Here is a 15750-nt window from a genome sequence, read left to right on the forward strand (position 1 = left end):
AAGAGACGTTAAAAAAAGATCCTGCTCTTTGATGCACGATCTTATAAAAGCATAAATAGATCTTATAGGGCCAAGTTGACTTTGTTAGATATTTTTTATACACCCATTTACATGTGGAATTGTTTACAAAGTATCCTATCACAGAGAAAAGTTTAGGAAGCTGTTGACATGAAATCACAGCAAAAATGATAATGTGCTGGCGTAGCTTTTCGGGCTTCTATGCACAGCGTCCCAATTATACTGCTCTGATTTGGCATTTAAGGTGATGTGAAACCAATACAAAAATAATGCAAATTTTTTAGTTTAAACCCAACTTTCTTTCTTTTGTCACAACATCAACTTGTAAGTATATATTTCTTTTTCATGCAGTTGGCAAGTAACAGTAGTTGAGAATAAATTTCATATTTAGTCATAGTATAGGGAAAAAAAATCTATTCATGGCCATCCTTTGGTTTCAGATTGACTCTAGCTTCAGATGTCACAATTGTGCTATTTTAATTATGTATCAAATTAATAAATTGAAAACTATATTTTAATTTTTATTCCTATAATAGATTTAAAAATTTAAAATGACATTTTCGCAAAAATATTGAATTATAAATTGAAAAGGTTAGTCATGGCTAATCTGTATGCCAAAGACTCAACTGAGACTGGTGTCATGGCTAATGTAATGACTGCCTCCTTAGAAGCGCATATTTGAAGGCAATGTTTACACAAAGCCCTCTAGGCGTTAGTTCTTTATCACTCATTAATGTGTATGGTTACACCTTCAAGTCATGAAAAAATTATTTTATTCGTTGTAAAAGTAAAAGAATAGTGTTATGAAAATTCCAGAGATATAGGACCAAGTACACAATGCAGCCATAAAGGCAAGGTCTAGAGGGCCATGAGAAACTAACATAAAAAGGGATGCAATAAAATTATATCTTGTTTGTCAGTAAACTATAAGAACCACAATATGTGAAACTAAAGTGATGTAAACCAAATACAAAAAAATGTAAATTTTCTGATTTAAACCCAACTTTGCTTCTTTAGGCATAACAGCAACTTGTAACTGTAACATCCCAAACCACCCACTAGCACGATATTGTCCGCTTTGGCACACAAGGCCTCACGGTTTTGCCTTTGACGATATGGATGATAGCCGAAACTCCCCACACTCACTCGTCAAAACGCGTCATGCTAGGGAGAGGTATCCACACCTTTATAACGAAGCATGCCTTATAAGGGTGTGGATACCTCTCCCTAGCATGACACATTTTGACGAGTGAGTGTGGAGGTCTTTGGTTATCATCTCTATCATCAATGGCAAAACCGTGAGGCCTTGTGTGTCAAAGCGGATAATATTGTGCTAGCGGGTGGTCTAGGCTGTTACAGATGGTATCAGAGTTGGAGCCCGGATCGATGTGCCAGCGAGGGTGCTGGGCTCCCTTGGGGGTGGATTGTAAGGTTCCACATCGGTTAGAGAGGGGAACGAAGCATGCCTTATAAGAGTGTGGATACCTCTCCCTAGCATGACGTGTTTTGACGAGTGAGTGTGGGGGGTTCGCCTATCATCCCTATCGTCAAAGGCAAAACCGTGAGGCCTTGTATGCCAAAACGGATATTATCGTGCTAGCGGGTGGTCTGGGCTGTTACAGTAACTATATATATATATATATATATATATATATATATATATATATATATATATATTTCTCATGCAGTTGGTAAGTAAAAGTAGTTGAGAATAAAGTTGATATTTACTCATGCTCTATATGCACAAAAAAATCTATTTATTAATTGAGCCTAAATTCAAATGTGACAATTGTGCTATTCTAATTATGTATTCATTTAATGAACTGAATATTATATTTTAATTTTTATTCCTACAACTTGACGCTAAATTTTTATTCATAGGATTAAAAGTTGAAAATTACATTTTTGCAGCAAAATTGAATTATAAATTTGAAACATTTGGTCATGGCTAATCTCATAAGCCGAAGAATCAAGTATATTATGCAGGCATAAAGGCAATGTATAGAGGACAATAATCCATGGCATGAGAAACTAATCATAAAAAGAGATGCAATAAAATTGTATCCTATTTGCCAGTAAGCTATAAGAACCACAATATGTGCAACTAAGCTAACAACTTATGCAAAGTTAATTTCCCCTTAACTTCATCTATACCTTATGCATATAGAGCACTATATGATCACGGGCTAAAAGCATGGATTCAGTTTATATGAGGATTTTAAAAGTTGTTGTATTGCTTCCTTAATTATGATGGAGTATAACGAAATTTACCTCAACCAATAATCATTCATAGAGAAAAATAAAGAAAATCATGATACACAGGTTGATGTTGCAAACACAATATCCATTAGATAAGTTATAACAACCAAAGCATAAACGTATATAATATTCTAGTAGATATGGCCTACCAAAGATGCATTAATACAGCATAATAAGGTTTAACATATATTTTTTTTTTCCACTAAAGATAACGACATAGAAAGTGGAATTAATTACTAAAAGCACGCTCCAAAGATAGGATACAAAACATGCACCATACTTAACCTTAAAACTAAGTTGATTACAAATACCAGAGGTAATCCAGACTAATCATACCATGTGGCTCCTTATAACCTTCATCAAACTGAATGCACTCTCAAATCTCGACTTTGAACCGGTTATAATGTCTCATGATACACACGCAGTGACCTAATCCTTACTTTATCTTCATATTCTACCCAATGAAGAGTTCTCCTAGTCTTGTCCATGGAAGTGTATCGACATATGTGAAAGTGTGAAACGTGTGAATCATCGACGCCATCTTCTTCAAAATGCCTCTCCTTTATTTCTATTATATCTTCATCAACAAATATGGCAGGAGTAAAGAAAGGGGCAACACTATTGTACATGAACAACCTTGTCCATGCTGGCTCCTCCTCAGTAACAGTAACATGCCAAATAGAAGTGCTGAATACTTCCTCGTCATGAGTAGATGAGGCAAGGCAAATCTTTTGGTTCAGGAGCATGAGCATGTAGCAATGAGCCAAGGCCTTCTGAGGAATGAAAATTTGCTGAAAAGTGTTAGATAATAAGGAGAAGCATACGATATATGGGAATCTTCTTTCATCATCATCAACTGAGCATCTTAACCAATAAATTGATCCATCAAGTGTAACATACGTAGCATCTAAGGTTACAACATATGTTGGACATGTAATGATCACATTCCAGTTTCTTCTAAAGCTTGTATATATCGAAAGTGAGCTTGAAGGACTTTCTGAAGTTTGTTTGAAAATATAAAGGATGGCATAATCCAAAGTGGATAGAAAGTACACCAAAGCATATAAATACACCAAGTCAGGCTGAAAAATATAAACAGGATCCTGGATAATTTTTTATTTTCGGCTAACAGGATTCCAATATAGCAAGTAAGACTTCTTGCCCATGAAACTGTATCTTATGCAGAAGATCCCATTTTCAATGCCAATAATGTGGAACTAACCTTCATATGTCAGCAAAAAAGAAAAGTGAAACGACATAGTGTAACCACTCGAAGCATCCATCCTCATAACCCAATCTATATAGTTCATCAGAGAGGATGGATAGCAAAAATGCATCAGGAGTGAGCAGCCATGATATTTCCACCTTTGAGCAAGTGTTGTCACAAAGTCATAGCTGCTTATTTTGACTCTCCAGGAGCGACAGGTGCTCGAGCATTCAAAATGGTTGAAACATCAGCACGGTGGAAAATGTCAAGCATAACCTCGTCCAGGAGCTCGGGCAAGGGAATAGAGATGGGAGGAGCATCACTCATTGTGTCTGAGATGCGAGGATTGCAGAAGTAAGAGATTAGGGAGGGGAAAGATATGCATGTTAGGAAAATGTATTTTTTCAGTGTATGACTTGTGTTTATATGCTCTAAGTATTCCTCTTCATTTATAGAGGAGTTCATAGGAGTATATCATTAATGAGCAAATTACTATTTTTTTATTTATATTTAGGCATCCGTACTAAATAGTAATTGAAGGAGAACTATATTACTTAGTCTTTTATGGGTAATGTTCAAGGTTGACAAATTCAGAAGATCTCATAGTTAAAAGGGGAATAGCTTCGATGGATACTTTTGGCAGGGAAGTCAGAGTTTCTCAAGCCAAAGATGGCGGGTGAACAACTCCCTGAGTCACCTTCTAATGATCAATAAATAAATAAATAGGATTTTGGCATGTCCAATTTATTTTGCGTGTATAGGTGACAAATGTTTGTTCTGCTGAAGCTCGCCTTGAGGCTCGCAATGGCAAAATTCCTAAAGAGTAAGTTAAGGTCAAGTAGATACAATAGCAAGAAGCTCATATGTCAGCATATGGAAGGCAACTCAAAGTGAAATTAAAGCAAGTATTAAATCAAGCTACAAAGCAGGGGAATATAATCCTGGTGAAGATTCACTATTAATGCTGACATAAATAATAAATCAAGTTTACCCAGCTGTGTATATTCTCCATTCTAACCTCCTGCTTGATTTGTTTATCTAATAAAATCTCCCATTTTGGAATGAGTTAAGTCTGGATTTTAAAGTAATTTGCCCTTGTCATTTGGTTTCTTTAATAAAACAAAGCAAGCCCGCCATTTGTTATGTGACGGCAGGCTACCAAATTTAATTGCTGAAGAGACTTGCTAGAAATGACAATAGATAATGATCTTGATTTTTCCAAATCTGATTGCAGGATATTCACATAATTATCTCAGCCATTACATCTCTATAAAGGAAGCAAACAGAATGGGATCCAATACGGTAGTGGTGTTACTTCTTCTTCCCGTTCCAAGTGCATTTTGATTGAGTTGTTTTAGTTATTGATTGAGCTAACATGCGGCAAAATGCAAGTCGGCTAGCTTTGCAAGGTATTAAATTAAAATTAAAATTTAAACCTCATTGGTGAAATGTATTGTAAAATCTTGGGAATATCGGTTACACATGCAAATCTAAATTAAGATACATTCTACTAATTATTTTAACGAGAATGCTGTGTTCTGTAACTTGTTATTCCTAAATGAAAAATGCAATTTTATACTTGTATAATTCAGAATAGAATTTCTTTTTCCTTCATTGGCACAACAGTTGCTCAAAGTATGAGCTATGTTGCTATGCTCCCATTAAAGATTTTACTGAATGTAAATGATATTGCTGGAATATGCAAACAATTAGTGAAGACAGAACAATTTGACTTTCTTTTTGAATAATATCTCATTCATTGTATGTAAGTAAATATAATCTGGGTCAGGAATGAAATAAGTGTTTATGACTAGTGTTAGTTATCCTTATAATAGAGTTTTGATATCTAAAATTGAGTTTGCATACATACAATCAATTGGGCAAATGTTTGTTGCAGTGACAGATTCACAATGGTTTAATTAGTATACTTTTCAATGGAGGATTGAAGAATGATGTGAATGTGTGATAAGGGAAAAGTTTTGTGGCAAATGGGTTAATAAATAAGATAGCTTATAGGGCTTAAAAGGTTCAACAACATTACCACATGCAGCAAGGTGCAAATAATGGAGGAACGCAGGGTTTGTCATCCATGCTTCCAAATAGATATATAATTCAATCTATTGTGGTTGTCATGCTTAATGTAATGACTACCTCCTTAGAAGCGCACATTTGAGGGCAATGTTTACACAAAGCGCTCTAGGCTTTGGTTCCTTATCACCAATTAATGTATATCGTTACACCTTAATCCCTGAATAAATTATTTTATTGATTGTAAAAGTAAAAGAATAATGTTATGAAAATTCCAGGGACATAGGTCCAAGAACATAATGCAGGCATAAAGGCAAGATCAAGAGAGAAGTAAACCATGGCATGAGAAACTAATCATAATAAGGAATGCAATACAATTATATTCTGTTTTCCAGAAAGCTATAAGAACCACAACATGTGCAACTAACCAAACAACTTAGTCTGCAAGTTATACTGGTCTAATTTAGAATTTAAGGTGATGTGAGCCAAATACAAAAGTAATGCAAAATTCCTGGTTTAAACCCAACGTTACTTATTAAGCACAACCTCAACTTGTAAATATATATATATATATATATATATATATATATATATATATATATCTTTTTCATACAGTTAGTAAGTAACAGTAGTTGAGAATAAACTTGATATCTAGTCATGCTCCATATGCACAAAAATTCTATTCATGGCTATCCAGCAGAATTAAAATGAGTCTAACTTCAAATATCACAATTGTGCTATTCTAATTATATATCCACCTAATGAATTGAATATTATATTTTAATTTTTATTCGTACAACATGAAGCCAAATTTTTGTTCACAGGATTAAAAATTTAAAATGATATTTCCACAAAAAAAAAATTGAATTATAAAATCAAAATATTGGTCACGGTTAATCTCTAAGCCAAATAATCAACTAAGACTGCTGTCATGGCTAATAGCTTATGACTTAAAGAACTACTAAGACAAAAATGCACTATTATACTTGTATAATTCAGAACAGAGATTTTTTTCGATTTTTAGCACAATAGTTGGTCAAACAATGAGCTATGGTCCCATTAAAGATTTTAATGAGTATAAATAATGTTGCTTGAATACCCAAACAATGAGTAAAGACTCTTGCAATTTGGCTTTCTTTTCTCAATAATATCCTATTGATTTTGTGAGGAAATACATCAGAATAAGGAATGAAATAAGTTATTATGACTATTGTAGGAGTTGACAGATTTACTATGGTTTAATTAGTATACTTTTCAATCGAGGATTGGAGAATGATGTCAATGTGTGATAAAGGAAAATTGTTTTCTGGCGAATGGGCTAATAAATAACATAATTTGTAAGGCTTAAAATCTTGGACAATATTACCAGCTGCAGCCAGCTATAGATAATGCACCTAAGAACTTAATAAACAAAGCAACTAAATTGAGGAGACATTAAACATCACAAAAGAAGGAGCATTGTAACGACACACAATATATAAACTACAAACAGATTGAAAGGCTAAGAAAACATTAAGCTATAATGCTAACAAAAGATTTGTCCCACGACAAACTTAACCAAACCAACACTGTAACTTCCATACAAACTTTTCAATCAATCTTTTTTCTTCCACAATTCCTCTTAAATGTTTTGTTAGCTGATTCCTGAACATCTGGAGACAAGGCTGCTTCTGCTGGGGAGTCATCAACTGCATCGGTAGCAGTTCTCTTGGCTAGAGTTTGACATGAGCTATCGCAGTTGCTCTCAACAGTAGAATCCTAAGTTTCAGACAAACTCCACAATCAGAAACTACATACTTAGCAGCCTCTTCATTATAGATAGTTATCTCTATTTACCATAGCTAACAGAATGATGTGACATGTATAAACTATTTACCTTGGATAGGAAAACTACAGCATGACCATTGCTATCTTCGTTTGTTTCAGCTATAGGGATATTAGCTAGCATCTGCAAACACTGCACGAAGTAAGATAAAGTTAAGAATCATGTTAGGTACAACAATACATTGAATAGCAGAGAAAAGTTTTAGGTCTTAGCATAACATCCTGCACTTACAGAAGCATCAGAAGAAGAGTTAGGCACACCATAACTAGACATGAGGGAATCGTCGTCCGAAAGTTTTGTGACACTGTACACCCCTTTCACGGCATTGATAGTCTTGTATATGATGTTAAGCTTGAATAAGAACCTTTTGTCAATCATATTCTCCAGGTATTTAGGGTATGACTTTTCTTTCTCGCATTTCTTTACATGGAGGATAGAATGTTTTACTCAGCCGCATAAACACATTCTCTATGAGAATTTTTTTTTTAGCTCGAATCAATTTGACTTACAGATAATTCCTTAACTTTCTCAGCAGCCTTTCCTATCATTTGCTTTGCTTCTTTATTCCACACAAGGAGGTTCAGACAACCACTTCCATCAGTCACAATTACTTGGAGCCTATACCTACATTAACATCTCAGCAACATATTAACCGTAACCCATAAAGATAACTACATGCAACTACACTATATTTGCCAATTGAATATATAAAGCATGCATTACGAAAATTAGGAAAATTTTCTGATCTAACAACCAACCTTAGCATAACCTTGAAGCCTACACGCCTATAATTATCACACCAATACCTATCTTTGCTCTACACAACCTTCTTAGGACATGTCTTACACGATATATAGGACCAATCATCTTTACCAACCTCTAGAGAAACAATAGTCCCAACAATCCAACATGACGTTTCCTAACAAAAATGGTCTAAGTCAGTAACGAAATACATACGGTCTAAGTTATCAGATTGCAATCTCACCTCAGTCATATTAAGAACCTCTTCTATAGTGCACACTGGTACAATGCCGGCATTGATCTCATCTGTGACTGAGTATTGAGATTGAGCTTCCAGGTGACTAATTCGTTGTGAACAGGAAACAAAATCTGTTGCCAATCTATGCATACGGCAAAAAGTTAACATACGCTAATATCATATTCAAAATCTGAAATCTAAATGCAGAATAAACCAAGTATTTGTGCACCAATAACAAACCTTTTCTTGTAGTCAATAACCTCAGGAAGGTTTGGATTGAAGTAACATGTGAACACATAGTAGGTGCTTTGAATATTGACAGAATTCAAGTACATGTTGGACTTAAAGAGCTGAACCACAATTATGAAAGGCTCCCCATCATCTCGCTCGAGATGTGGAGGAACTTCATCGACCAATTCTCCAAACAATGTACATTTAATTTTGTGCTTTCTGGAACGAAAAATAGAACACCACACCTTAACTAATTTGTCCACTATTAGTTACGAATCACATAAAGTAGTGCATCAAAGTTACATAGTTTGTCCGTATAATATAATATGCACAATATGTTAAACTAATTTACCAACATCTGCTGAGTCATGATCTATTTAACATATCCAACAATTTAGACACATTTAGGCGTAAAAAAAATTTTACTTCCCCTTTAAATAATGATTGCATTTTTTCTTTTTCTTTAGTGCATGACCGCAGTAATACCCAAAGTAAGCCTCGGTTTAAATGATTGAAAACTCATACTAAATTCATAGTTGACACATATCCAAAGAAATAAACATTACTCTAGATCTTCCAACTGAAGTGTAATAAGCTTCGTTTCATCACCAGTGCGTGTAATCAGCCCCCTGACCTCCTCCTTTCCAACAATCTCTCCTATGTAATCTGCATGTCACAATACATAGCTTTAAATCTAAAGGTATAACTTCCTAATCTGATCAAAGGATGACAAGAAAAAGCTATTTCAATTAAACTTACCAAATAATAGATTTCCGTCGGTTGAACCATTTTCATCAAGATCATGAAACGGACGGAACTTGAATGTGTTAAAAGCAAAAGTCTCAATAGGTAGGACTGCCACCACAGTCTTTGTATAAAAGTTAAGCTTGTACTTGTGAGGAGTTGTCCTAACCTTTCCATTGTTAAGCTTGACAATAAAATTTTGCATACTATAAACACAATGCTCCTTTATCCTATTTTTGAACAACTCCAACCCAGGCTTGCAAATGGTTGCATGAATTCTATCACCTTGTAAGTTGGATAAAAATAACATGAACATAACTTATTAGTGCACACCTAAGAAGAAACTGCAAGGTATAAGTATGAATGATGGAAATATCTCCTCATCTTGTAAAACCAACTCCAAGCTAAACATCTCATTCTTGTTCCACTAACTTGGAAACTCATACAATCGAGCGACCCCCACAACCAAGGACCAGGCAAGCTTGGTTGGATTGATATCCCTGACAAAATCCTTCCTCGCAGCCATTTATTTGCAGCAAAAAAGAATATCGAGCTCAACCTATAGCAGATCCAAATAACAATACACATATATATTTTGTATAAGCTTTGGGGTCCTCATATTTATACACAACTATTTTTGTCATGATGATAGTGGTGGGCGGGAAAATCTATGATTTTTGAATACCAGACGGAGCCCGTCTAAGTGGGAAGTACCAAATCGATCGCTTTATTAACTGCAAGTCACCGGTCAGGTGTTGCAGAAGATTCTTCCTTTACAGACATTTTGAGTTTTTCCAAGACCTCTCACCATGCAAGCCAGTCACGTAAGCGCGATTCTTAGAAGTAATACTGGTAGCTTCGTTCACTGCGTTGCAATTTCGGCAAGAGGGCATGTTGAGAGGAGGTCAATTTCTTTTCCGCACCGAGCCATGTTTCTATAACATTTTAGTTTCCTTATATTTTCATTGTGACATTAGTTGTCCCCGAACCCTAGCCACGTGTCCACATCCGCCCTTACTTCTCATTTCGAGTGTCATCGAGGGAACTATTTACTTTAACTAATGAACAACTTATTTCAAGGACCTAACCATCTTACATTGGCTGCAAACGTGTTGTCACCTAAGGGTATGCTCAATTGGAGGGAACACTGTGGATATGCCTCGGTGAGTGAACTGCTTAACTATTATATTTAGAATAGATAAGCAATGGATTTTGTTCTACATTATAATCCTCTATTATATATACAACCTAGTTTTCAAATACATGATACTTTATCTAAAGAAGTAGAGTTTCTGAAAGTTTAGCAAAAAAAACACTTTTACTATATCATCAAACACCTCAACCTACATCATTTTTATGTTATTATTAAGCAAGAATCTTTTCTGTGACAAGCTTGACGACACAGTCACGAAACTTAGTTTTTGAACTGTTTCGGTTAAGAGTTTTAGATTCTAGTTTCCATAGTTAGTCTCAGTTTGACGAGTCGAACTCGATTCACGAGAGAAGAGAAATAATAATATAATATTATTATTATATCAATATTAGAGCTGCTTGAGTAATACTATAATATTATTTGATCTGCTTTAGTTAAAAATAAGAGATAAGTTTAATCAGATTCACAGTCTTTTGGTGCAAATTAATACCAGCACTCTCTGATGACTTTAGCTATGCTAATGTCTCATCATATACCTTCTATTCTCATGTTAATCATGTTACTAGTATCATCTATACTAGTATTTCAGATATTAATTTCTAGATGTGTTGTTAAGTGTGTGTTCTAATACATCTAGTTTTAGTAATTATACACCTGAGATATTTTTCAACTACCTCCCTAACTAGCCAATCAACATCAAGCATGTTTTTTCCCACCCCCAAGACACTTCAAACTTCTCATTTCCACCTTAAATGGCCGAAAATAAGAGAGAAAGAAAATAGAGAAAACTTTGAACACATAGAACTTCAAATCTTGATTTCTTCCAAACCAAAAATCAAATCAAAATTCCAAACGATTAAAGTGATCATCTCTTCTTTCTCTTCAAATCCATGCCACTTTTCACGGATCAAAATCCGGTTAAGTGGATCCCTCCTCTTTGATTCAGTTACAAGAAAATCTTGCTAAACTTGTGTTTTCTTGATGTTCTTCTATAGATATCTTGCTTAGCTTGACTTGTGAGACCAGCCAACATCAGTACCCCGTTTGAATACGAACTTTAACCTAAGTCCTTTTGTAGGAGGCTCCTGTTATGAGGCTACTTGATGAAGTACTAGCGAGATGTCCTACGACAATGTATGATTGTGCAGAGGAGTAGTAGATGATGATCCACCTTTTGATGACATTCAACCTGACCTGAGTTTTGAAGACCTAGAACGTACTTTCCTTCGCTTTTGTAGTTTAGAAGAATTGAGTGAGTAAAAAGTCTAGACTAGCCCGAGTGCCAACTTAGGGACTTCTCAAACAGGTCAGGACTTGGGATATACACACACACATATATATATATATATATATATATATATATATATATATATATATATATATATATATATATATATATATAGTAATTATCTAGCTATTTCTAGAGTTGTTCTAATTGACATCTATACTTTAATAAAGGCTGGTTATCTGAGTGTTGTTAACCGCTTGAGATGTATAAAAGTGTGGTTGCTTATAACTATTTTACTTGTTATTATTTATGATTTGACAATGGATCATTTCGCTTATCAACCCGAAAGTTAGATCAAACTTTTTCAAAAATAAATTTACCCATAAAACGATAACACTCTAACAAGGCACAGACTCATACAATAAATAATAGATAATAATTAGGAAGACAAGTTGGTAGCGCTCAGTTTTCAGTATGATCTAGACATACTGAAAATTTGGTCGTTACATATAGCTCCTTATATAATAGGGAATTAATTCTGAATCATAATAAATCATTTTAGTTTTAATCTCTCTAATTTTTCTACTTTTGTTCATATCCCTTCATGGTATCATAGTGCTATTGGTTTAGAATTTTATATCCATGGCTTCCATTATACCCTACCAACAACCTTCATCCACTACCTTTTCTGCTCCAATCTTAAACAAATTAACAAAAAATTCATACTAGACTTGGAAGCATCTCGCGTTTCATGTCATCAATACAAATAGCCTGGTAGATCATTTGGTTGAAGAGAAAATTTCTACACAATTTGGAAACGAGGCTGCAAGAACTGCAGGAATTGAATCATAAACCTATGAAGATTGGAAGATCAAAGATCATTACCTTATGACCTGACTGCTATCCTCTATAAATGATATATTCAAAAATACTATGCTAGATTGCAAATATGCATTTAAGGCTTGGAGTTCAATTTAAGAATATTTTGCAAAGATTTCCAAGATTAAGATACAACAGCTCAAAATCCAACTCAACTCTATAAAGAAACGTGGAATCACAGTTTCTAAATATCTAAAAAAATTCAAACCATTATTAATTCTTTTTGTACAGGGGGATAAGTTAGTTATGACAGTTAATTTTGTTATTAAGTTAGCTTAAGGAACTATTAGCACTATTACATAAATAGGTATAAATTATGTATCTAAGATTTAGATCAGAAAAATAACATTCACTCTTCTATCTTTTCACACTCCAAGTTTCTTTTCTCTATCATTGACAATATTATGCTATTCTCGCATTTTTTCCCAAGTCTAAATAAATCGCACCAATAGAACAAGAGAGTAGAGGTGGAGGTTGGAATGGTGATGGTGGTTATGTTGTGGCAATGGTACTCTGTGTGATAGTAGAGAAAGACGATTTCCTTTGTGAGTAAAGTTGTGGTAGATAATAGTAAATGTTAGAGTATAGTTAGGATCAATTAGATCAATTAAGATCAATTATAATTATTTAGCATATCTATATATTTATTATAGGATATTATGCTCTTATTACTTTTATTCTTCTAACATCTATATATAGCCTTGTATATTGTATTATTCTGGAACTCACTCAATAATAGACAACCTTTTCTTCAAATTACTCTCTTGTTTCTAACATGGTATCAAGAGCATAGGTTGTTTTTTTCCATGAAAAATCGTTGATAGCCTTTCTTGTTTTCTTCTTCAAGCAGCCTCTTTATACTTGTTTTCAATCTCTTTCCTGACGTTTTCCTTTGCCAATGACCACTCCATTCTCTTTGTCTCATTGTCCTGAGCCCAACGAACCCAACCACGTCGCTAGAACCGCCCTGACACGCCGCCGCAAGCTCCCTGCCTGTCATAATCTTTTCTTCTTTCCAGACGCATCTAGAATTGTTGATCTGTTTCTAAGATCAACGCTCTAGAACCGTCCATGTGTCGAAGACCTGTAGCTTCAATCAACTCGTGTTTCAGCCTGTGTGTCGCCTTGACCCGACCCATCGTCAGATCCGCACTCCTGTTCACCACCATGTCATCCTTGACGTGTTTTCTTCCTCCAATCCGTCGTTGTAACGTGTCCTCCTCTACTAACATGACTGTTGATGTGGCAAACAGTGGGACTCTCCCTAAGATTTTTTTAACGATTTCTTTCCGATTCTGTCCCCCCGTTTTCTTGATTTCTGCCTTGATTTTGCAATTTCTTCTCTCTTTTCCCTTTGTCTCTGTTATTATGAAAAAATTGGATTTTTTCAGCCTACAGACAAGAAAGGTAAATTTTGCCAAAATTGTCATCGTTTTAGTCACTTACTCCCAGACTACCCCTCTATGGAATATCGAAAATGCAAGCAGAAAGGATACCTTGGCTTCAATTACCCAATATTGTTTTGCCATTATTGTAGCTCTTGAGACATTTGATTACTACCTGTCCTACTCACCCACCATGTCCTGATCAGATCAAGTATCATTATCGCCCCAACTTTTCCAAGAATGTGCTTGCTTCTGCTGTTGCTATTGAATCTACCAGCTCTGCTTCTCTCAACCTGTCTTCTGTCTCTTTATTTGATATTAAGTCTCTTCTTAAGCAACTTCTCTCATTTTTTGGTAATACTCTTGCTGCTTTTTCACTCCTCCAGATAATTATAAATGGTATTTTGATTCCAATTGCTTTCGTCACATGTCTTCTTTGAGTCATCTTTTTATATCTTTGTCTACCACTACAAATGCATCTTCTATCAACACTGCTGATGGTTTCCTCTTGCGTGCGATACATAAGGGTTTTATTTCATAGTCAAATCTTAATATCCCTGATACTTATTTTATTCCAAAATTAAACTTTAATCTTATTTCTATTGGTTAACTCGTTGATCTCGGTTTTGATGCCAATTTTTTCATTTCTGGTTATCGTGTGCAGGATCGTCAGACGGGACAAATCATTGGGACTAGATGTAAGGTCAGAACTCAGAAAGTTGTTTGAGCTCGAGAATCTTCATATTCTTCCTACATCAAATTTATGTGTTGTTTCTTCTCAATCTACCCTTCACTTGTGGCATCATTGTCTTGCCCATAGCTCCTTAGAAAAAGTGCGCCCTCTTGTGTCTAAAGATGTTTTAGGTAAGGTAAATAATGAGTCTTTTGATTGTATTTTTTGTCAAACCGCAAAATAACCAACTTTATCTTTTCATAATAATTCATCTCTTGCTTGTTCTCCTTTTGATCTTATCCACTTTGATATTTGGGGCCCTGCTCCCACTGCTTCTATGGGAGGAGTTCGATACTTTGTAGTTTTCATTTATGATTATTCACGCTTTACTTTGGTTTATCTGATGACTAATCGCCATGAGCTGCCTCAGATTTATATTAACTTTGCCACTATGATTAAAACTCAGTTTTCCAAGATCATTAATTTTTTTCTATATGATAATGCTATGAAATACTGTGACTCCAAACTTTTAAATTTCTTGCTGAACAGTGTACTTTGTCTGAGTTTTCTTGCCCTCGTATGTCTTAACAAAATGGACGGGTTGAACGTAAACACCGTCTTATTCTTGACTCTGTTTGTGCAATGCTTATTTCTTCTTCGTGTCCTGGACGTACTTGACATGAAGTTATTTTTACTGCTGTTCATGTTATTAGTAGACTTCCTTCTTCTGTCCTTGGTAACATTAATCTCTTTGAGCGTCTTTATCATACTTCTCCATATTACAGTTCTCTTTGAGCTTTTGGTTATGCCTATTTCATTTTTCTTCAGCCTCATAAACATAGCAAACTTGAACCTTGGGCTCGCATGTGTTGTTTCCTCAGTTATGGCACTAAACACAAGGGTTATCATTATTGGGATCCTCTCTTTAGACATATTTGTATATCTCGTCATATTGTATTCTAGGAGCACCACATGTTTTCTAGGTTCTCCTCATTTGAATCCATTCCTTCTACTTAGTCACCGCTTTTCACTAATCCCAATGTTGATTTTTTTTCTAGTGATAATTCTAAAGATTCTATCTCAAGTTAACCTCACGAGTCTCTTACTCTTTCTCCTTCTCCATCTCTCGATGATTCCAAAC

General features: G+C 34.9%; 1 pseudogene; it reads right to left on the bottom strand.

Annotated features, from left to right (window-relative positions):
- Positions 1–7102: 7102 nt before the first annotated feature.
- On the bottom strand, positions 7103–15560 carry LOC130975531 (uncharacterized; annotated as a pseudogene).
- Between the last annotated feature and the right edge of the window lie 190 nt (positions 15561–15750).

This window comes from Arachis stenosperma, chromosome 4 (genome assembly GCF_014773155.1).
Source record: "Arachis stenosperma cultivar V10309 chromosome 4, arast.V10309.gnm1.PFL2, whole genome shotgun sequence".
Taxonomy (NCBI): domain Eukaryota; kingdom Viridiplantae; phylum Streptophyta; class Magnoliopsida; order Fabales; family Fabaceae; genus Arachis; species Arachis stenosperma.